A 25,554-nucleotide genomic window follows, 5' to 3' on the forward strand; every position below is an offset into this window, starting at 1 on the left:
GTGGGAAAATCCTCTTTGCTTAGTGTGAAGCTATAGCAACACTTGTCTATGAGCGGACGCAATGCTTGTCTATAAGCAAAATCAGCAGCGATTAACTGCCCGAGGGGGTAAGTACTTGAACCCATCAAGCAAAGTGAGCAGAGTTCCTAGAGATAGGAATAATTTTATGTCAATCATGTTTTATGTGATTACCTTGTCTTATGAGCGCATCATTCAACATTTAGACATACTTGAGAGAGTAGTCTAAAAACCAAATCTAGGCTTGAGAGAGTCAAATCGGATCGCATAAGCAAGAATGTAGCTTAGGAATAAGCTCCATTTCCTATTACACAACATATGCACCCTATAGATGGGATATGAAAGTATGCGGTCACATTGCATGCATCCAAAAGTAGGATATGGTGGTATGTGGTCATCTTGTTTATGTGTGGGAGCACATGAGCAGGAATAAAAACTTAGAGATAAGGCCTCTCGACACTATCGCATATACATCGCATGCATCTTTGTCAAATATGTATAGCATAATCGCATAGCTTGCACTGGCTGGGGTTACCCTCGCGATCAAGCTTAGTGATGTGGTGAAGTCATCCCCGCCATTTTATCTATTTTCCCATACATCTTTTTACACATTAACAGTTGTCGTGTCTCTATCTCTCATAGTTATACTTCCACTGCTTAATCTGTTAGCTAGGAGTAGGAGTAGTGCATAGCCCTTTGATAACTTGTAGAAATACAAGTTATTTATAATGCTTTATTTAGATATTACGGCCAAAAGAAAGGAAAGTTCCGTCAATTGTAGAGAAATTAGCTAAGAAATGCAAGAATTATAAATTGTAATCAATACACCCACTGACACCATTATGATGGTAGAAGAGAATATTTCAAGTCTGTTTGGCAGGAAATCAAGTCACCGCATGCATTCATATCTCGAGATAAAAAGAACAACGCATCTACATCGCATTGCGCCCATCATTCAGAAATAATAGACGATCAACGCAATGACGGCGCATGCGACAATCAATCAAGAGCTAAGTGATCAACGCAACTTTAACCGCATGTGGTAATAAAAAACATCACTGCATGTGGGCAAACGATCGAAGATGCAAAAGAGCAATGCAATGCCCAGAGGAATCCTGACACGTGTACAGCTGATCGTTGTGCATTTCTGATGGATTTAGAATCGTGTAACAGAAGGAATATTCACTCCACCATTTCTGGAATTGCCATAACAATAAAGTGGGGTCCACACCGAGAGAGTCAACGCTGAGCCTATAAATAGCCTCTGAAATTCTATTGGAAATATACTTGATACGAGCATATTTTGATATTTTTATATGAGAGAAGGACTGGTCTGAAGAGCCTGATCGAAGAAGATCCGGGAAGATTTAAGAGACAAGGCCGAGAGGTGAGTCTCAGGGAAAATCCTTTCTATCTCCACCGTGGAAGCTCTGTACCAAGGCCACTTCTATCGGACGAGAAAAGCTTGAGAGGGAAGCTCTTCTCTACCTTAACTCCATCCGCCAGCAAGCAAATCCACCGTCCAGATCTGTGTCAAGACGTTGGCACTCTTCTGCATTTTTTCTATCTCTTATCATCAATTGTATTCATCTTCTTAATCCCTATCATTCACACCATGTATCAGACACTAAATATTAATATTGAATGTCATGATCATTTTCATTTTCATCTTTCTGTCTATTTTCATTCCTCTATTAATCTCTTTCTCCATGATGTTTTCTTAATCCCTTGGTAATTACTATGAATCAAACAAGTAAATTAATCTGTGCTAAAGAAATAAATATGTTTAGCTAAAGCATGCTAGACGACATCTTCACCTGTGAGAGTAGAAGTGAATATGCCATTCCTTCTGTCGAGAGAAGGTTGGAAGAATGTGTTAGCTAAACTGAGAAGTACTTCCAAAGATGGGAGTAACCTTGCATTCATTACGTTCATCCCTGTTTAACCATAGAGATGTGGGAACATGGCCGATCACCGAGAGGTGTACGCCAAGAGAAAGCGGAACTGTAGTTATATCTTCAACGCAATTAATGAACTTGTGATGTTTATATTAATTACTCTTTCTATCTCTGTTTCATACATAAAGACTTGCCACTGCATAACACGAACCTTTGTATAATCTTTACAAACAGTCTCAAAATTATTATCATGTATCAGTATCCTGCATCTTGTATCATATTAGCTTAGGTTTACTTTTATCGCACTTTATTTTTATTACCGTAACTTTACTTTACCGCAATTTTAAATACTTGTATAAACACAAATTTTAATAATTGAAAAACCCCTGGTCGCATATATCACGAATGTAACACATTAACTACGCAATCCCTGTGTTCATCCTCGTATCACTTCGAGAAACTTGCGGTGGAATTATACTTGGTTTCAACGCAAGGAAACTTGTGACAATGCATAGCATACTACAAACATTTCATTAATAATGCATACATCTAGAAGTAGTATCACATATCATCGCATTACACATTATGCGCTTACAAGTTTATGGCACCGTTGCCGGGGATTGGTAACGGTTAGTGTTGAATATGTTTGTGATATTTTGCAGGACAGATATATTTGTACTGGCTGATTATCGCGAAGAGCAATCTGACGACTTATAACTACTGCAGTGATCCAGAAATTCTAAGCGACCTAGAGATCCAGTGTATTTTTCGCGCAAGAGCACATCAGGGCCGAATTAAATGGTGAAGAAGCATGGCTAACAATAATGAGGCACCTGCAGAGAATCAAAGGGAAAATTGGCCAGTGCAAGACTCCGTATTTCTTGCTGCTGATCGCAAAATACCTATGAGGAACTATGCGGCGCTGGATTTTTATAACGTCTCGCTAGGAATTTCAAGAACCATGGTTGAGGAGAATGTAAGCTTTGAGATAGGACCAATTATGCTGTGGATGATTCAGAATGTGGGGCAATTCAGAGGATTACAAGGAGAAGACCCACATGCTCATTTGACGAGTTTTGTAGACATGTGTAGCGCATTCTCCATACCTGGTGTGACTCAAGAAGAACTTAGGTTATATCTTTTCCCGTATACACTACGGGATGAAGCAAAGAGGTGGGCTCAGTCGTTAGAGCCGAATGAGATTAACGCATAGAAATAGTTGGTTGACAGGTTCATGAACAGATTCTTCCCTCCAGCTGTCAATGCAAAGAGACGGAGGGATGTGTTGAATTTTGAGCAAAAATGTTATGAAACTTTGAGCACCACCTGGGTGCGTTTCAAACAGTTAGTGAAGAGTTGTCCGCATATCGGGATTCCCGATAGCATTCTGATGGAGACTTTTTACAATGGCTTAGATCAATCAACGCAAGCAGTTGTTGATGCCTCCACAGTAGAAGGATTAATGGACAGATCATATACGGAAGCCAAGAGCATATTAGATCGCATTTCGTAACATTCTGATGAGTGGATTGATACCGGGTTTGAGGAAAATGGTTTGGAGCAAGAAAGAGTAGAAAGTGCCAATGTGTCAGCTAATACAATGAGCACACTGGTGGATCAGATGACCACGATGACCTTTCTCCTTCAAACAATGGCTAATCAATAGAGAAATCTCTCTTAGAGTTTAGCGCAAGTTAATGCGTTGACACATGTGGCCACAATGAATTGCGTTGAATGTTGGGAGGGACATCCAGTGGACGTTTGCCCATGGAATCAACAGTCTGTATACTTTGTCTACAATGAACCGTTTGGCAACATCTACAACCCTGGTTGGTGGGATCACCCAACTTTAAGTTGGGATGGGAATCACAACCAGAGGAGCCATAGTTTCCATCAGAACAATTATCAAGGGGATCGAGGCAACCCTCCGGTGTTCATTAATCCGGACTGTAGCCCAGGTAACTCTCAAAGTATACCACCCTATGACCAACCGTTCTTATATGATACCTCTTGCAGTACCTCATCTATGGAGACTTCATTGAAGCATTATATCAAAAAGAGCGAGGCAATTAGACAATCGCAAGCTGCCTCCCTGAGAGGTTTGGAAGAGCAGATTGAACAACTTGCGATTAAGTTGAAAAATAAAGCGCCTGGTACGCTACCTAGCAGTTCAGGAGTATCGGGGCCACGAGGTAAAGAGCAATGCCACGTAGTGACATTGAGGAGTGGTAAAACAACAGCTCCTATGCCACCAGTACCAGATTCAACAACAAGACTAGTGGATCTAACTGTCGATGATGACCAATCAATCAGTAGTGGAAAAATTACCAGTCTAGAAGTAAATATACTTATAAAAGATGAAGCTTCTCAAGACTTGAATTATAAATCAATGAAACCTCCAGCTAATGAAACACAGCAAGAACAAGACCTTAATTAATAGCCAACTAAAAAAGAAGTAAGGCGGGATCCTCCACCTTTCCCCTCCAGACTGAAGAAGAAAGATGATAGCAAACAATTTCAGAGGTTCCTAGACGTTTTCCGACAACTACACATCAATATTCCCTTGATAGAAGCTCTAGAACAGATGCCGAGCTATGTAAAATTCCTCAAGGATGTTTTGGCTAATAAAAGAAAGATCGGGGAAAATGAAACAGTTGTGTTAACATATGAATGTAGTGCACTGTTTCAAAACAATATCCCCACCAAAATGAAGGATCCTGGGAGTTTTACATTACCATGATCAATAGGAGGGAAGAAGGTTGGGAGCGCGCTGTGCAATTTAGGGGCGAGCATAAATCTAATGCCCTTATCGATCTTTAAGAAGTTGGATATCGGCAACGCAAGACAACCACGATTACACTACAGTTGGCCGATAGATCGATAATGCTTCCTGAGGGCAAAATAGAGGATGTACTCGTGCAAGTGGATAAGTTTATCTTCCCGGCAGACTTTATCATATTGGATTACGAACCTGACAGAGAAGTGCCTATCATCTTGGGTCGCCCATTTCTAGCAAGAGGGGGAGCGCTGATCGACGTATAAAAAGGAGAACTCACCATGAGGGTTGATGATCAGCAAGTGAAGTTCAACGTTCTCAATACGTTGAAATACCCAAGTGATATGGAGAATTGCCAATGTATGGAGGAATTGTGGGAAGAACCTTGGCACGAGCCACTCGAAGAGTTGGAGGAAGAAGATTTCGAAATCGGCGTAATATGGGAGGAAGATTGCGCCGCAATTCATGTTGAATCAAATTTTGAACCACTCAAGTTATCTGAACGAACTTTACAACGCACTAAGCCATCCTTGGAAGAACCACTCGTGCTAGAGTTGAAGGCGTTGCCTGTGCACCTCAAGTATGCTTACTTAGGAGGTAACAACACGTTACCGGTTATCATTTCTGCTTCGCTGAGTAAGTAGAAGGAAGATGCACTCATCCAGATCCTGAGAAACAATGCAAAGGCTTTAGAATGGACCTTGGCAGGCATTCGAGGAATCAGTCCCTCGTATTGCGTGCATAAGATTCGTCTAGAAGAAGGAAAAATGGGATCGATAGAAAGGCAACGTCGCTTGAACCTTGCCATGAGGGAGGTTTTAAAGAAGGAAATAGTGAATTGGCTGGACACAGGTGTCATCTACCTGATATTTGATAGGAGCTGGGTGAGCCCAGTGCAGTGTGTTCCGAAGAAAGGGGGGATGACAGTTGTCACCAATGACAAGAATGAATTAATTCCCATAAGGACAACCACAGGGTGGAGAATCTGTATGAATTATCGCAAGTTAAATTTTTCCACTAAAAAAGACCACTTCCCACTCCCGTTCATTGATCAGATGTTAGACAGAGTTGCTGGGAATGAATTCTTCTGCTTTCTTGATGGCTACTCAGGGTACAACCAAATAGCAATTGCGCCAGAGGATCAAGATAAGATAACCTTCATGTTCCCATTTGGTACGTTTACATTCTGTCGCATGCCGTTTGGACTCTGCAATGCGCCAGCTACTTTCCAATGTTTTATGATGGCAATCTTTTCAGATTACTTAGAGAAGTCAGTCGAGATATTCATGGATGATTTTTTAGTTTTCAGCAATAATTATGACTCCTGTTTAGCTAACCTTGAGAAAGTCTTGAAGAGATGTGTGGCAACGAATCTTGTTCTGAACTGGGAAAAATGCCACTTTATGGTTGAGGAAGGGATTGTACGGGGTTATAAAATCTCGAAGGCAGGATTGGAAGTTGATCAGGCGAAAATCGACGCAATTTCTAAACTACCCCCACCAGTGAACGTGAAAACACTTAGGAGGTTTCTGGGACATGCTGGGTTCTATTGAAGATTTATTCGCAACTTCTCCCAGATCGCAAGGCCCCTAAGTGNTTTCTGGGACATGCTGGGTTCTATTGAAGATTTATTCGCAACTTCTCCCAGATCGCAAGGCCCCTAAGTGCGCTCCTCGAAGCTAACCGTGAATATAATTTTGATTATGCGTGCATTGAAGCATTCAACACATTGAAAGATGCGCTCATCACCGCACCCATTTTGATTTCACCGGATTGGACGCAACCATTTGCGTTGATGTGTGATGCTAGCGGTTATGTAGTGGGCGCAGTGTTGAGTCAACGCAAGGATAAGGTATTGCATCCTATCTACTATGCGAGCAAAACGTTTAATGATGCGTAGGAGAATTATACAACCATGGAGAAGAAAATGCTCGCAGTGGTATTTGCACTAGAGAAATTTCGCCAGTACTTAATCGGAACAAACGTTGTGGTGTATAATGATCACTCTACGATCAAATATCTGATGATAAAGAAGGATGCAAAACTGAGGCTAATACGGTGGGTGTTGCTCCTGCAAGAGTTTGACCTAGAAATCAAAGATCGGAAGGGCACCGAGAACCAAGTCGTCGATCATCTGTCAAGATTGGAAAATTGCGAGGTTTAAGGGAAAGAAAAAGATATTGAAGAAAGATTCCCCGATGAATTACTGATGTCGGTAGGCATTAATGTTCCTTGGTATTCGGACATTGTGAACTTCATCGTTTATAGACAAGTACCGGAGGATTATACTTACCAGCAGAAGAAGAAACTAACACATGACGTCAAATTTTATTTTTGGGACGACCCATTCCTATACGGACTTAGACCTGATCACATTCTATGTCGGTGCGTTCCTGAGCACGAAGTTAAGCACATTCTGGAGCTTTGTCACGAGTCCCCTTACGGAGGACATTTTGGGGGGCAGCGGACTGTCGTAAAAGTCCTACAGTGTGGCTATTTCTGGCCAACATTGTTTAAGGATGCCCATGCCCACGTTGTGCAGTGCGACAGATGCCAGAGAACGGGGAATATGTCTAAAAGAAATGAAATGCCTTTGACGTCAATCTTAGAGGTTGAATTATTTGATGTATGGGGAATCGACTTCATGGGCCCATTTCCATCATCAGAAGGTCATCACTATATCTTGGTCGCTGTTGATTACGTATCAAAATGGGTTAAGGCCATCGCATGTACCAAGAATGATGCGACCACAGTGGCGAAGTTTCTCAAGAAGAATATTTTTTCTTGATATGGGACGCCACGGGCCTTAATTAGCAATGAGGGCTCTCACTTCATCAACCGCATAATCACCAACCTGTTGACTAAATTTAACGTCAGCCATAGGGTTACAACTGCTTATCACCCACAAACTATTGGGTAGGCAGAGATTTCTAACCGAGAGATCAAAACTATCTTGGAGAAGGTAGTCAATACCTCCATGAAGGATTGGTCGCCCAAGCTTGATGAAGCACTGTGGGCATATAGAACAGCCTATAAAACACCAATTGGCATGTCCCCGTATACCCTGGTCTTTGGAAAAGCTTGTCATCTATGATATGGGCATGCAAGAAGCTGAAGTTTGATTTGGCAAGTGCGGGGAAAGTTCAGAAATTGCAACTGAACCAGTTGGTCGAATGGAAAAGGGACGCCTATGAGAATGCCAAGATCTATAAGAAGAGAACTAAGAAGTGGCATGACGACCACATAAACAACCGAACATTCGTCGAAGGTCAACAGGTATTATTGTTTAACGCACGTTTGCGATTGTTTCCAAGGAAGTTGAAATCCTACTGGTCTGGGCCATTCTGGATCAAGACTATCTTTCCCCATGGCGTAGTGGAATTGACAACTGAAGACAGAAGCAACACATTTAAAGTCAATGGTCAACGGATTAAGCCTTATTACGGAGGTGATGTGGATCGACGCATGGATACCATTGACTTGGGCAAGTAGGATTAATCGCTTGCGGGGGAGCTATTGCGGTAATTCTAAAAACTTTTTCCAATCAACATCCCTATCTATGTTTACTTGCTTTCTTTACTACTTTCTTTACCACCTTCTAAATTTCGTTATTTAATGCTTATTAGAATTAGCCTTTAATGCTTTCTATATTTTCCTTCAATCGAATTTATTAGTATCTTTCCATGTCATGTTTAATTCCTTTAATTCGTAGGCATTAATAGCGATGTTCTTGAAATTTCTGTGAATGACTGGATGAAAAGTTGAAAACCGCAAAGTCTTTTCGACTTGCGTTATCGATGAATTGAAAAAGAAAAATAAAAATTGGTATATAATGCGATGATGGGTGAATTCCATGATAACAGATACACTTTGCATCCATTACACCCAAATGCATTGCATTGAGGGGTGTGTTGCGCTCGTATATGTTCTTTGCCCGTCCTTCGCGAAGATGCACTATGTTGAGGTAGTGTTGCACTGGTAGAAATACCGTGCACCCATCCTCCAGAAATGCATTGAGTTAAGGGGTGTGTTGCGGGAATACATGCATTGTTTCCCGTCCTCAGCAAAAATGTATTTGCATTAATGGAAGCACAGTGTTAATTTTAAATTGTGCACCCATCTGAATCAAATTCAAAGATAATTTTAATTCATTATTTTTCTATGTTTAATTAAATTCTTTGATTCTTTGTATAGGCAACAAAAGTTTTGTATTGCGTTATTTGTAATTACTTGTATACTTAGTTAATTTCAAATACAACTAAATAACAATTCTCTCTATATGTCTGTGCCTCTTATTTATCATCCTTTGTCAACTTTGCGATATTCTTAATCCTTCTTTTTGTGTTATTTATTGCGCTTTCATGATGTATAATATGCATACACTTAGTAACATTTCCCACTTCTAACTAACACTTAGTTAATTCGTAGTTATAGCAATGCTTTACCTTTTACCCTTTAAAATTCTGCTCAAACCTTATTTTTGAAATTTTATCTAAGTGTTTGTCTATTCTATCCAAATAACGCAATGTGAACCTTGCGCATCTCTAAATTTGGGGGTGGGGAAGGTCTGAGCAGATGAGATCAAGAGTATGCGTTCATTATTTCAAAAAAAAAAAAATTCATATAAACTCTAATGTCAGCGCAAGGGAAACCTCAAAAACAATCCCAACCTAATAAGAGTTATGTTTTGAAAGAAGCCTGCTCATAGTTGGATGTTCGCATGACACCCGTGGGAACAAGCCAAAACGAAGGTGGGTTTCCAAGAACAATGCAATATGAAAAGAAAAAAAGAAAAAAAAAAAAGAATGTAAGAGATAACTCCTCTGAAATTCATGAGTTAAAGTTGAGATTGGCACACATACGAAGTTAGATGTTCGCATGACACCCGTGGGAACAAGCCAAAACGAAGGTGGGTTTCCAAGAACAATGCAATATGAAAAGAAAAAAAGAAAAAAAAAAAAGAATGTAAGAGATAACTCCTCTGAAATTCATGAGTTAAAGTTGAGATTGGCACACATACGAAGTTAGATGTTCGCATGACACCCGTGGGAACAGGCCAAAATGAAGGGTGTAACCATGACCAATAGTCTTTAATAAATGACGCAAAGTTTGACCACCGCATCCGGATGCATCAAGTTGTTTTGACAAGAAGGGGTAAACATTCTTTTTAAAACTAGAAAAGCATTTTTTAGCAGAAATTTGTAGTATAGAAGAATAAAGTAGGGCTTTGTTAGGAATTAGCAAGGATAGGAGGAAATTGCGATGTTAAGTAATGTGCCTAGGAGGAGTATTCAGAGCAAACCAATTGACGCAAAATTTAGGATAGGAATTGAGCATTATTGCCTTAGAGAAGATATGCTTGACGAAAAGCATATATCTAAATTTGGGGGTGTGATAACTTGTAGAAATACAAGTTATTTATACTGCTTTATTTAGATATTGCGGCCAAAAGAAAGGAAAGTTGCGTTAATTGTAGAGAAATTAGCTAAGAAATGCAAGAATTATAAATTGTCATCAATACACCCACTGACAGCATTGCGATGGTAGAAAAGCATATTTCAAGTCTGTTTTATAGGAAATCAAGTCACTGCATGCGTTCATGACTCGAGATAAGAAGAACAATACATCTACGTCGCATTGCGGCCAACATTCATAAATGAATAGACAATCAACGCAATGATGGCACATGCAACAATCGATCAAGAGCTAAGCAATCAACGCAACTTGAACCACGTGTGGTAATAAAAAATATCATCGCATGCGGGCAAACGATCGAAGATGAAAAAGAGCAACGCAATTGCGGAGGATCCTGACACGTGTACAGGTGACTGTTGTGCATTTCTGACAGATTGATCACATAATAGAAGGAATATTCACTCCACCATTTTTGAAATTGCCATAACAATATAGTGGGGTCCACATTGCAGAGAGTCAAAGTTGAACCTATAAATAGCCTCTGAAATTCGATTGGAAAATATACTTGATATAGGCATATTTTGATATTTGTATATTGAGAGAAAGATTGGTCTGAAGAGCCTGATCGGAGAAGATCCAGGAAGATTTAAGAGACAAGGCCGAGAGGTGAGTCTCAGGTCAAGTCACTTCTACCGGACGAGCAAGCCTGAGAGGGAAGCTCTTCTCTACATTCACTCCATCCGCCGGCAGCAAATCCACCATCCAGATCTATGTCAAGAAGATGGCACTCTTCTATATTTGTTTCTATCTCTTATCATCAATTGTATTCATCTTCTTAATCCCTATCATTAACACCATGTATCAGACGCTAAATATTAGTATTGAATGTCATGATCATTTTCATCTCTATCTTTCTATTTATTTCTGTTCCTCCATTAATCACTTTCTCCATGATGATTTCTTAATCCCTTGGTAAATACTATGAATCAAACAAGCATATTAATCTGTGCTAAAGAAATAAATATGTTTAGCTAAAGCATACTAGATAGCATCTTCACTTGTGAGAGCAAAAGTGAAGATGCCATTCCTCCTATCGAGAGAAGGTTGGAAGAATGCGTTAACTAAAGCGAGAAGTACTTCTAGAGATGGGAGCAACCTCGCGTTCATTACGTTCATCCCTATTTCACCACAGAGATGTGGGAACACGGTCGATCACCGAAAGGTGTATGCCAAGGGAAAGTGGAACCGTAGTTATATCTTTAACGCAATTAATGAACTTGCGATGTTTATATTAATTACCCTTTCTATCTCTGTTTCATACATAAATACTTGCCACCACATAACACGAACCTTTGTATAATCTTCACAGACAGTCACAAACTTAGTATCATGTATCATATTAGCTTAGGTTTAATTTTATCACACTTTATTTTATTATCGCAACTTTACTTTACCGCATTATTTTACTTTACCACAATTTTAAATACCTGTATAAACACAACTTTCATTAATTGAAAAACCCTTGTTCGCATATATCATGAACGTAATGCATTAACTACGCAATCCCTGTGTTTGACCTCGGATCACTCCAAGAAACTTGCAGTGGAATTATACTTGGTTTCAACGCAAGGAAACTTGTGACAATGCAAAGCATACTACAAGCATTTAATTAATAACGATACATCTAGAAGTAGTATCGCATATCATCGCATTACACATTATGCACTTACACCCTTCGACCTCAAATTATTTTATTCTTCGCCGCAACACATTACTTCATGACATTTAGCTACAAGTCCTTGAGTTTGACCTCGGATCACCCGAGAAACTTGCGATCTCGTTATACTTGGCGAGAGAGTAAGAAAACTTGTAGCAGGAACACATGGTCATTGCATACATTCTTAGACGCATATTGCATATCTGACGCATGACCAGCGACGCATGGAGAACGAATGATAAACACATATTTATTTACCTTCTTTTTCCATCCATCAAGTTTTTGGGCTTCACTCCAATTTCTCCAGGGATGTCTTCTAATCTATCTTTATCTTGCTTTCCTAGTTTAGTTTATTTTGATTATTGTTGTTTTGGATTTGCTGTTGCTTTCTTGGATGTGGTGTGCATTCGCTTCTTGTAGGTTTGCAATAGTAATTCTCCTCAGTGCATAGTTTCAACGGAAGAATACTCTCCATCATTCAGCGCATGGCTATGACCGCATGAATTCTAAAGTATGTCGCAAGTGTTATTCTACTTGAAGGTCCTTTTCTTGTTATCTTTTATGCATTATCCTTTTGAAATTCTCTTTTGTCCACTTTCATACATTTGCATTGATAAATAAGCATTCGTGATGATACTTATAAGTCACTACATCCACTAACTAAACATCGCAAGACTCACCTTACTTTAATAGCTTCTTCAAGGTTTGACAGTCTAATTTTGTTAATGTAAACCTCCGCTCAAACATTTGTTACCACACTCTTGATGAGTTTGGTTTTAGCTTTTCAGCAAGAGCACTACCAGTTTCTAAGTTTGGGGGTGGCAGTAGTCCGAAAAAATGTGTCCATCACATTGCGATGCTATTTCAAAAGGGGAAACCCAAGCTGATAAGAGTTAAAGTTGTGAAAGGCACTTACCCATAGTTGGATACCTCGCATGACACCCGTGCAGGTAAGCCAAAACGAAAGTAAGTGGCCAAGATCAATGCAAAGGAGCAACTCCTCTGTCTAGCGCAAGCCCAATTTAAGCCAAGGTAAGAGTTGAGTTGAATATGGCACGCAACCGAAGTTGGATGTCTGCATGACACCCGTGCGGGGAAGCCAAAATGAATAGCGTAATCGGGTTCAATGCTGCATTCTAATAATGAATCGCAAAGCTTTAAATTTTTTTAAACGAACGCATAGTAAAAAGCTAAAAGCAAAGTTACTTGAAATGAGTAAAAATTTTTTTAGCAGAGGCTTGCCAGATGTAAACTTAGAAAAGATCTCTTTTAACAAGTAGCACAAGTTGAGGAGAACATTGCTACCAAGGTTAGAGGAATGAGAAAATTATATTTTGAGAGGCTGGTCATAGAAAATGAGAGCCAGAGGGTGAGTTATAAATTTCCTAAGTATAAGGCATGCCTGAGGACAAGCATGATTCTAAGTTTGGGGGTGTCAAAACTGGTAGAGATGTAAGTTATTGTAGCCTTTTATTTAGAATTATGAGGGCTAACAAGTAGAATATGCGGTGATTATACTGAGAATTCATGTGAAAAGTGAGGTTGCGTCGACCGGCATTGAAAATCTTGGCTAACCCAATATTATGCGTTATTATGCGTCAAAGTGTCTATCTTTTGTAGCTATCGCAGGAATCGATCGCATGCGGTGAATCCCACCATTGCAAGGGTGATCACGTATGTTCATCGCATAGATGTTGCGGCTATTAACTGCATGCATCCATCGCATAAAAGTTGTGGCTACAGGATAATAACCTTGTAGAATGCAAGGGTGGTGGAATGTGATGGTACTTCGGAAATCGAGCATGAACGCATACATTAGGAGTATAAAAAAGATGATGTTGACGTTTCACCTACCACGCCGTTAGTAACAGAGATTCAGAGCAGGTCCATCGCGTTCTTAGTGATAGAGATTCAGAGTGGGATCATTAATGCTGTCAGCGGTTGAGCTCTATAAATAGAGCCTTAGAGCCCAAATTCAAATCATTTGAGTTTCTGCCTTAAGGCAAATCCTTGTGATCACAGATAAGAGCGTGAGAAGACATTCTTTGAGAGTTCTTCATTCCTTCAACCATTTCAAGTGACGACTAGAGCTTTGCTGGAGATAGATCTCGAGAGAGACTACTCCACCACCCATCCATGGCACCACCGATAGCCTTGACATACATTTGATGGAAGAAAGACATTGCCTACATTTGGCCCTCCATATCTCTTCTATCTCTGTATTGTATTACTTTTTGGCTTAATACATTAATACATTTTTTAATAAATGCATCTCTTTATTTCCTTTGTTTCCATATTCATTTACTTCTTCTTTATCATCCTTTACTTTCACTGCAATGACTAAGTAAGATTGCTTGAGTATCGCATACTTAATCATGTGGCATAGAATATGAAGCATGTAGCAAACCACCAAGAGGTGTGCGTTACGCGAGTATAGCGAGTAAATCCTTTTTACTTAGTCTGAGGCTGTAGCAACGCTTGTCTATAAGCGGTTGCAATGCTTGTCTATGAGTTGATCAGAGGTGAGTAACTGCCCGAGAGGGTAAGTAGTGAAACTTATGCCAACCATGCTTTATGTGATCATCTTGTCCTATGAGTGCATCATTCATCATTTGGACATACTTGAGAGAGTAGTCTAAAAACCAAATCTAGGCTTGAGAGAGTCAGATTGGATCGCATGAGCAAGAGTAGAGGCTTAGGAATAAGTTTTATTTGCAATTACACAACGCATGTGCCCTAAAAATAGGATATGGTGGTATGTGGTCACCTTGTCTTATGTGTGTTGGATCACATAAGCAAGAATAGAGACTTAGACATAAGTCTTATCAACATTATCGCATATGCATCGCATGCGTCCTAGACATTTGTGTATAGCATGATCGCATAACTTGTGCTGGTTTACCCTTGTGATCAAGCTTATTGATGTGGTGAAGTTATCCCCTCCACCATTTTATCTATTTTTCCATGCATCTTATTACGCGTTAATAGTTTTCGTGTCTCTACCAACTCTTATAGTCATACTTCCATTGCTTAATCTGTTTAGTTAGGAGTAGGAGTAGCGCATAGTCCTTAAACTTCATTATTCTTTTATTCTTCGCTGCAAACACATCACTTTGCAACATTTAGCTACAAGTCACTGAGTTCGACCTTGGATCATCTCGAGAAACTTGCGATCTCGTTATACTTGGCGAGAGAGGAAGAGAACTTGTGGCAGGAATGCATGGTAATCGCATAGATTCTTAGAAGCATATTGCATATCCCTTAGTCCAACGTATAACCAGCGACACATAGAGAACGAACGTATATCATGAGATGCACGCATAATTATTTACTCCATTTTCCACGCATCAAAGACATACAATATGCACATAATAGATAAATTATTTAATTCATACATTCACAATGCATAATTAAATAAACACAATAAAATGGACCGATTTTGGCAGCCTAAGCTAGCTAAAAGCTACATTTATTCCAATAATAAGAGGAAACAGCCTCGAACAACCTCCGAACACTTTAAACTAGCTCAAACCGCTTGAAAAACCCTTGAACTGGCCATGAAACAAGCAAAATAGCCCAAAACTGGCAAAAACTGGTCAAACCAGCTTGAATCGAACTAGTCAAAACCATCTGGACCACCTGAGCCACCACCAGGCGCGTGGGTCAAATGGTTGGAGCGGACGTGGGTCACCGGGTTGGCTGGACATGGGTCAGATCGAAAGGATTAGGGTGAACCAAATGGCAAGGCATTGAGGAACGAGGAAAGCCTAAACGAGAAGCAGAGGCACAAGGAATCGAGGAACGAGTGAGGTTAGGCCAGGCATGTAGACGGGTGGGACTGTCCAGACAGCTGGTACACGCTTGGAATGTCACATTCCCTCCCATATTTCCCTTTAAACCTGCAAGGAGATGTGACTACAGCAATGTTGGGTTTTATGTCCTAAAACTCGCAGTTTATAAAATTAAACATATTCTATTATCAATGAAGATGTTATTCAACATTTCTTCGATAAAGGTATTGAATCTATTAATTGCATTCATAAAAGTCTAAATCCGATAAACCAAGATCCATGGCTATTATATGAAGAATACTTGAACTTTATGTAGAGACATAGAGATGGATCAAGTTCGAGTAAATAGCCAAAATGGTATATAGTACAGTATTAAGGTTGGGTACCTTATTCTGGTAACACTATTGGATGCGGCCTACTCTGTAGCTGAAGAAAATCGAACGCGAGGATTTCCATGAGCAGCGGAAATATCATTCCAAATTACAATCGTATATGAACTTTACAATTACAATTGCAAATAGAAACATACGGTTATGCATTAATTACAAAAATTACAGCATGCTACTACAAATGATTAAGGACAAGAGTAATACACATTTGTAGACTCATCACAAAGCTCCTTATTCATGAACGCTCAATCACAGTAACATCTGAACGCTTGTCCAACACGACCGCTACACTGCACGAACACCGCACATTCGAACTCAGTGATCACCTTGGTCACGAACACCCCGAACAACACGAATGGCCACCGTAGAAACATGACAGTGTCGAGTTGAGTATAACACCACCAAGAAGGCTACCTTGGTATTCTCGGTGTGAGAATCCAGAGGGTGGGTTGTGTGTGGACTTCGTTTGAGGTGGAAAGCAAGACGAAACACAATCGTGTAAATGTTTGAACAAGTGGGAGATGGAAGAATCTATCGTATAGGTCTATGCCCAATCGTTTAGGAAAAGCTAAGTGATCGTCTAGCAAAAGCTATGCGATCATTTAGCTCATTGCTTAGCTGAGTGTCTTTCACTTACTAACACTCCACGATCGTTTACCTAAATCCAAGTTGTCGCTTAGTAAATCCAATTTACATGACAACTTCTCGTGAGTATTTTTCCGAGATAGGAAAATCTCAAAACAACAATTTTGGAAATCTTTCTAAAATTAGGAAAACATTCTTTTATCTCACGGTTACCATGAAACCACCAATAACCTCCTACTCAATTGGTTATTAGAGAAAAAGAGTTAATTATCCAATAATTCATATTATTATAAATATAAATGATAACTAACTTACCATATTATATTTATAACCCATAGTTTTAATATTTCATCTCATGAAACATATAAACCGTAGCTATTTTTCTATTCCATGGTACTTAATGTAAATCTCACTTACATTAATCCTCCACTAGATGTATCTCATACATCATATCGATCATATCATATATAATCGAATTACCTCTTGTCAATTTGAACATTTCAAATCAACACCAAGAACTAATCCTCAACTGAATCCATTGAGCTACCAAGGGGACCTTATGGACATGTAGCTCGAAGCTCCAAGGTATGTAAATAGTTGACTAAACTCTTTACTCACGAGATCCACCATCCGTTAACTGCCAGACACTCCACTAAAGACCGACAGCTGAACTCTTCTTACCATAGATATATTATGTGTCCAGCTTAACAAATCAACAGTGTGACAACCCTTCACAGATCACTCGTAAGTATAGTTGGGCCAATAACCGTTATGCCCCTGTAGTTACATCTAACTCCTTAAGTACCACTGATCTCTCTAATGAACATAAGTCATAGTCCTACTATGACTGAGTCCTCTCTTCCAAAGAGAAGATGTGGCCACTATATTCAAGCCCCGTAATCAGCCCTTAAGGGAGCAACCTCTCTATTTCCTCTACTTCGGGAAAGAAGTGAATTCCATCTTATGGATTGAGTTCCCAGCTCTTAAAGCAGACAAGTCCCCAAAAAGGTAGGCATGTTGAGTTGGTTATCTGGCCACTCTCACCCATACTAATTTAAGGACCGCCTTAAAAGACAGGAGTTCCCAAAACACTTAGGACTGAGGTCGTGTCACCTATTGTCATTTAGGTGAGATGTAAGTCTCTAGTATCAATGATGTTATATATAGATTTTAGTCATCTCGTGGTTCAGTCTTATAAAGTGATCCATATAGATTCTAGTCTCTAGTATCAACAGTGTTATATATATAGATTCTTGTCATTACAAACAATGAGACTCCGGGAGAATTAGGAAACCAATCCCAACAGTAGTGGTTACAAGTTATTGTAAATATACTACAAATGAAGTGATCCAGATTCGTTCATGTATTGACATAAGAAGTGGGGGCGTTCTATGCAATGAGTTTGCATAAGATCGGACCAAGAAATAAGTCACTCTTACTTTATAACACTGTTTATTGTATAAGACTGACTATTTCACTTAGATGGCCTAAGTGACTCGAACTTGATCTTGAGCTAACTATGAACTCTTGTTTATTCAGGATTATCCTTAGATTTGCATAGGTGTGTTGGTGTTGATGCCCTAAAATCTCGTGTCCTGTAGTTTGTAAACAATATATACGAACACCTGTGATTGTTAATATATGATATTTACTCTTCTTGTTTTGCTCAGTTATTTGTTTTATTTGCTTTACCACAAACCAATAAACATAAAATCCCTGGTTATTTGTATGTGACTCAAGCATGTATGTGGTGACATACAAGTGGATCATGTCTTGAGTGATAATCAAAATGGTTTGTAGTATATGGATATAGGAGGGAAAACTTATCCTGGTAATGCTACGGACGCGGCCCGCTTTGTGGAATGGTCACAAATGTTGTAACTGCCACAGTGATAACGGGCAGAAATGCACGTTATTACAGTGCTAAGTTATTAAGCAATGAAGGTTTGCGTTGATAAAATATATAAGATTGCGACCAAAAAGCATTAAGTTTGTAACATTGCAGTCGCATGTGTCCATCACATAAAAACAGTTAATTTTTGTATTTTTGTGTAGAATATGCGTTGACGCAAGGCGGAAAGCGTGATCACAAGAAATCAACGGACGAGCATAGTGTTACCGTAAGGCTTTGCGATGATTTATGCTCGCAAACATCTGCTCAAGAAGGATTTCCGTATACAGCTGACACAACTTGGTAGGCGCATCTGGGTGAAAAGCATAATTAATCACGATCGGACAAAAAGCTAATGACAGTTGAGTCCGAATTAAGTTGACAAGCCACTAACGGTCTACTGTAGCAAGTACACTCAGCTTTTCGGTAAAAAAATATTCGGCGCATCAGTTAGAGAATTAAAGTCATCTCATCTATGCAATCATAAGAGAGAAGCTGCCTTTCACCCCGAAGTCTGTAAATACCAAAGGCAACCTTCAGCAAAGAAGTTCGGATAGTTCAAACACTTAGAGAATTTTCCCTTAGATAGAATAGCCTTGTTCATAGTTTTCCTTTTTATCTAGAGGGCAGAGTGAGAGAAAGGAAAAGAGCCAGAAGATCGCTCAGGGCAACTCGAGAGAGAACCCAGAGGCATGGAAAAGAAGAGAAAGGGTCGACTCCCGTGAGAGCGAGACTATCTTCTGAACAGAGTAGAAAAGACAGTGTAAAAGCCTTGGGAAGCAAAAGATTGCTACCGGACTCTTTATTCTCATATTGCATTATTGTTTTGTATTTCAACTCTATATCTATACAATTGAAGTTCTTTATCAACATCTGTTCACTCTCTTAAAAGCATGCATGAGTACCTAAATTTATCGAATGGGTTGAGAAGAACTAAGCTAACATGACCTAGGATCTTCATTTCATGCGAGTATCTTGTTTTATGTTGTGCCCAACATCCCTTTAGAGCTACTCGAGAGAGAGTCTAAAGAAAGAACCTAAGATTTGAAAGAGCTAGGTTAGAATCTAGACTCGAGAGAGCAAGATTAGATCTGCATAAGCAAGAGATAGGGACTTAGAGATAAGCTCTGTTTGCCAACCTGCATCACATGCACCCTAGAGATAGGTTATGATATTATGTGGTCGCTTTATTTGTGTGTGTGTCATTTTGTCATCGCATAGATAAGAATAGAGGCTTATGTGTAGGTCCTATAGACTCATCGCATATATCGCATGCGTTCTAGTATTAGAAGTCGTAGCATTTGCATCCAGAGATGATTTGTCATTGTATGTATGTTGCATGATTGCATAACATGAAAGCATCCTAGGAAGTGTTAGCCGAACCCCTTCTCAACCCCTTCACTGCATACTCATCGCATCTTCCGTATTATCAACTCTTTTCGTAACTTCGCCGCATTCGTTTATTTTATTACTGTATACAACAACCGAAAACAACTATTTGATTTCTTGGTTACGACAAAGTTTGCATACAACAACCGAAAACAACTATTTGATTTCTTGGTTACCACAAAGTTTTCTTGAAAATTACCACCGCATATCGTTTTCCCTAGTCCCTGAGTTTAACCTTGGACTTACCAGGAAAATCAGTGGAGTTTATACTTGGATTTCGCTGAGAAAGCTTGTTGCTCAACGCATTTCAGTCTCCGCATTTCATTCCATAATTTCACCTCATAAAATAACACATTGCATAGATGGTCGATCCTGATCATTTGTATTGGGGACATGCGAGTGGGGGCGTCCTATACAAAGAGTTTGTATAAGACCTGACCACAAAGTGTTAATGTCTCGTTATGTAACACTGTTCATGACAGAGACTTCACTTCACTAGGATGACCATAGGTAACATGACCTCAATCCTGAGTGAGTTGGAACTCCTGCCATTGAGGGGCGGTTCTTTGATTTGTATGGGTGTGAGTGGCCAAGTCGCCGATTCAAACCTCCCATTTGGGGATTCGTCTCATTTGGGAGCTGGGAACTCAACTACACAAGATGGAATTCACTTTTTTCCCGAGGCAGGGGTAAGTAGATAGATGGCTTCTTTAAGGGCTGATTCCGGGGCTTGAACAATGTGGCGCCACACACTTGTCTTGGCCCGAGAGGTGTTCACACATAGTTGGACTATGTTGTATTGTTCATTAGCAAAGTCAGTGGTACTTAAGGAGTGAGATGTAACTACAGTGGCAAAACGATAAATTGGCCCAACTTTACTACGAGCATCTGTGAAGGGTCATCATACTCATGATTGGTTATATCCAATGGACACAGAAATATATCTGTGGTAAGAAGAGTTCAGATGTTGGTCTTTAGTGGAATTACTGACAGTTAACGGATGGTGAATCTCGTGGTTAAAGAGTTTAGTTAGCTATTCACGTACCGTTGGAGCTTCGAGCCATAGGTCCATTAGGTCACCTGGATAGCTTGGATAATGTCGAGAACCGGTGTTTGGGTTAATTTGAAATGTTCAAATTGACAAGAGGAAGTTCCATTATATATGATATAATTGGACTGGTTAATTATATATTATATAATTGGCTAAATATATGAGATACATTATTTTGGAGGAAATTAGATATAAATATGATTTATATCAAGTAGAGGAAAAAAAATTATAGTAGATATATGATATCAAACTATAGGATATAAATATAATATGATTATATTTTTTAATTAAATTAATTGATTAATTATTTAATAATTAACCAATTAATCCATGTTTGAACGTGGGAAGATGGGGCCACGAAGGTTATGGTAATCGGCGGGTTAAAGTTTTGAAAATCGTTTTCATTTGAAAATAATTTAGTTGTGCATTCTCATCACCCGTGCCCTAAAAAGAATTCGTGAAAGAGCGATCGCGAGAGCCTATACGATAGAAGCTCATTCGTCTAAACGATCGTTTAGTTCACGCATTCTTTAAACGATCGTATACTTCTTTCCTAAATGATCGTGTAGCTCTATTATACGATAAGCGTCTCCGCTATATGATAGCAGAGTTCTTCTCGCACGCGCTTATCATCTACACGAAGTCTTCTCCTCCGTCCTCTACCAAACTCACCAGAGCCCACTCTTTGGGTTTTTGACGCGAGGATACTCGGGTTTCCCTTGTGGTGGTGTTGTCCCCGCAGTCTTGTTCGTGTATGTTCGGATCGTGCAGTAACAGTCGAAAGACTCGTCGGGTGCTTGTAGATTGGTAGGAAGTTTTCCATTACTTTGAGTTCACACAAACGAAGAGAGTCTTCCTTTGGTATGAACCTTTTTTCCCTATGTTTTATTGTATTTTGAGCATGCCGTAGATGAGTTTAATATGCATAACTGATAGTATGGAATGTATATCGTTTATATTTTGATCTCTGTGAAATCGGAGCCATCTAAGCCCGCTCATGGAACTCTCAGTATGAGATCCTTTAAGGTGAGGGTTGGCTCAATAGCACTGACTCAATAAGCCTCCCATTTCAGGGGTAAGACTGGGTAGATAGCTAGGGGCATGAGGGGGAAGATGGAATTCACATCTACCCAATTTAGGGATAGGAGAAAGGTTGTTATCTTAAGTACTGAATCCAGGTCTTGAACAAGAGGCCCCACCCTCTCCCTGGTCTTAGAAGGATCCGATTTAGTGATTGGATCATAAACAAATTATTCATTAGAGAAACAGTTGGAACTTAAGGAGCAAGACATAATATTGAGGGTAAAACAACACATTCACTCAGTCGGTATTACGAATAACTTGTGAAGGGTCGACTTACAGGTTATGGTTATATCATGTGGACACAAATATATCTACAGTGAGGAGAGTGCAACAATCGAGCTATAATTGTGTGACTCGATAGTTAACGAATACTGATTAATTCGGTCTAAAGAGTTTAGCCAATTAATCTTAATCATTGGAGTTCATGATCTTTAGGTCCATAAAGGTCCCTCTATTACCTCGTAAAACATGAAAACTTGAATTATTAAATTAAGTGAATTTGGAATGATATCAATTTGAAATGTTCAAATTGAAATTAGGTTTTTTGAGTTTGAATTAGTTCAAATTCAAATTAGGGTTTGCATAATTATATTTGATATAATTAACGTTTAATTTATTGAAATTAAACAAAATTAGAGAGTTTATAATGTTTAAATATTGATTTGAATATTAATTGCATGAATAGGATTCATGTTTAAAATTAATTGTGTGATTAATTTAATATTTGATATTAAATTAATTAATTAAACATATTGAATTAATTAAAAATAAATTAATTTCCAACTTTAAATTCAATTTAAGAAATTGGATTTTTTATTTTTAGATTTGAATAATTGAGAATTAATTAAATCAAAAATTAATTGGAAATTTTGAAAAAAATGGGTTTTTTCCCACTTTTCTCAAGCATGAGGTGCTTCTCATGCACAAACACATAAATCCCACTTGATTTGGGAAGTAGCTACTGGATATCAATGAGATTGAAGATGCTTGCATGCTGAAGAAATATAAAACTCTCACAATTTACTCAAATTCAAGGGGCGAAGAAGTGGTTCTTGAGCTGGAAAGAGTTTCTGCTTCTTTCATCTTCTTCCTCACACAAAAACCCACAAAATTCATTTACCAAATTCACTCAAATTTGAGTTCCACCACTCAAATCCAAGGATGAGAATGGTAGAGAAGATCTCTTGGTGGTTCATGGTTGATTTGGAGCTGAATTTGAATGAAGAAAAGCTTGGTATTTGAAGAATTCATCAAGAGGTAGGTATCCACTTGTGTTTTCCTGAAAATGCATGCTTTAAAGCTAAAAAAGAATATAATTAGAGGGCTTATTGATTTTGTTTGCTTCCGTTGCATGTTTATGTATTCCATCAATTGGTATTAGAGCGTGATTTAAGTACTCAATTAACGCTAATTTTAGTTTTGGTGGGTGAGTTTCAGATATTGCATGTTTATGGACTGATATGAATGTTTTTCAGCTTTTCCATTAGATTTCTCTTTGATTTCCAAGTTATATTTGTAATTGGCTCTTGTTTGATGAGCTTTTATATGTACTCAAGAGTCTGTAATTTATTTGGAGTCATTAGAGTCCGAATTAAGCTGTAATTTGGAGTTTGAAGCAAGCAAGGTTGAAGAGAAAATTCTACAGAATTGCTTCTATCCAAGCAGCGTTGCAACGCTACCCTTGAGCGTTGCAACACTGCCCTTGAACTTTGTAACGCTGTTCATCGTGGCTGACAAATTGAGAGCTTCTATCTAGGCAGCGTTGCAATGCTGCTCATAATTCGAGCGAAATTTCAAGCGAGGAGCGAGATTTTGGTCAAGGTTTCAAGCAATATTTTGTCTCAAGCGAGATTTCCATCGAGTTTTCCTTCACCTAGCCATCAAGGAGCGAGATTTCAAGGTTTTAAGTGAGATATCGATCGAGTTTTCAAGCTTCCAGCAGTATTTAAAGTTTTTCAATCGAGCATCGAGCGTCATGACGCGAGTTGGACTACACGAGTAGGGACGATCAAGGAGGGTCGATTCAACTGGTTTTCATCAGTTTCGGTCTGGTTCAGCCCCAATCCGGTCCGATTTGACCATTTTTGGATTGGTTCAACCCCTTTTCAATGCTTTGGAAGCTCGATTTGAGCGGTTTGGGTCCGATTCAGGTCGGTTCAAGCTTTTCAACATCGAATTAAAGCTCTTTGATCCTAATTTCTAACAAATTAGCTATTTTTCTTACTTAGGATGCAAAAGTTGAGCCATATCAGTATTTTTTTAAATAATTATGCATACGATGTATGTTGTATTTAAATTTAAACATGTTTGTGCATATAGTATGCCATATAGATTTAAAAACCCACCATAGGAAGCATGTTACATGCATTATGTATATGTTATAATTTGTTATAATGTATAAAATGCATGTTTAAGGTTTATGTTATTTAATATAACAGTTATATTAAATTTGAATGCCTTTGATTCATGTTGCTGATTTAAGAGCATGTCCAATTTTATAAGTTGTTATAAAATTCAGTTAGACATTAAAATCCATAACGAAGATAAGCTGTATGCTCACATAAGTTAATCACCCGTTTTAATAAGTTAAAATAGGTTGACATCTTGTGATTCACGGTTACAAACTCAACTGGTATACAATCCTGTCTAAGCCTAGGGTTACTTAAGTTGACGATCTATGGAACACCTCCTACCTGGGGATTATGGCCAAATAATTTAGTGTTGTTAACCGGTTTTATAAGCGTACGTGAGTGGTAAAATGGTTTATCACCTACATATTGTAGGTTAAAATCCAATTATAAGCGTTATACTTGGATAAATGACTTAGACTTATGGTTCTTTTAATTAGTCGAAATCAATTATACTTAAAATCCAATTATAAGTATAATTTTACCCAAATTAATAGAACACTTTAGTGGGAGTTTAACAACTTATATATGATAAAGTTATTAGAACACTTCAGCAGGAGATTAATAACATATATGATACATTATTTTTAGCTCTCATGTCCTTAAAAGTTCACAATCAATATTTAAGTGGTACTTCGAGTCACCCTGGGAGTGACATCCATACGGAAAGTATTTACATAAATTTGGATTCCGGTGAATAAGGGGAAGTCGTTCGACCATAAATCAAATATATGATAAATAGATTTCAACTACCACATATCCACATTGTTCACACTGTGAGATTCATATGATGCTTCATGTCACCCTGGGAGTGACCTCCATACGGAAAGTGTTTGTATGAGTCAATAACAAGGTGAATGGGGGAAGTAGTTCATAGTAAGTGGGTGAAGGATTTGTTTCAATATGTCCTGCAGTCTCTTTCGTTATTTTGGACCGTGAGATTCATATGTTGCACCTGTTGGTTTGCTTTAGGCAGCCCTTACAAGTCGTTTAACAATGGCTATCCCTACGGAGGGTTGTAACATAGGATTCAGAACTCCAGAAATGGATAGGATTTCTTAGATCCATTCCCAACCTTGACTCTCCATTTCAGTAGCATAGTTGGGGCTGACCTCTGACGTCTGAATGAAGGCGCAGTTATGT

This window comes from Benincasa hispida, chromosome 4 (assembly GCF_009727055.1).
Source record: "Benincasa hispida cultivar B227 chromosome 4, ASM972705v1, whole genome shotgun sequence".
In the NCBI taxonomy this organism is placed as follows: Eukaryota; Viridiplantae; Streptophyta; class Magnoliopsida; order Cucurbitales; family Cucurbitaceae; genus Benincasa; species Benincasa hispida.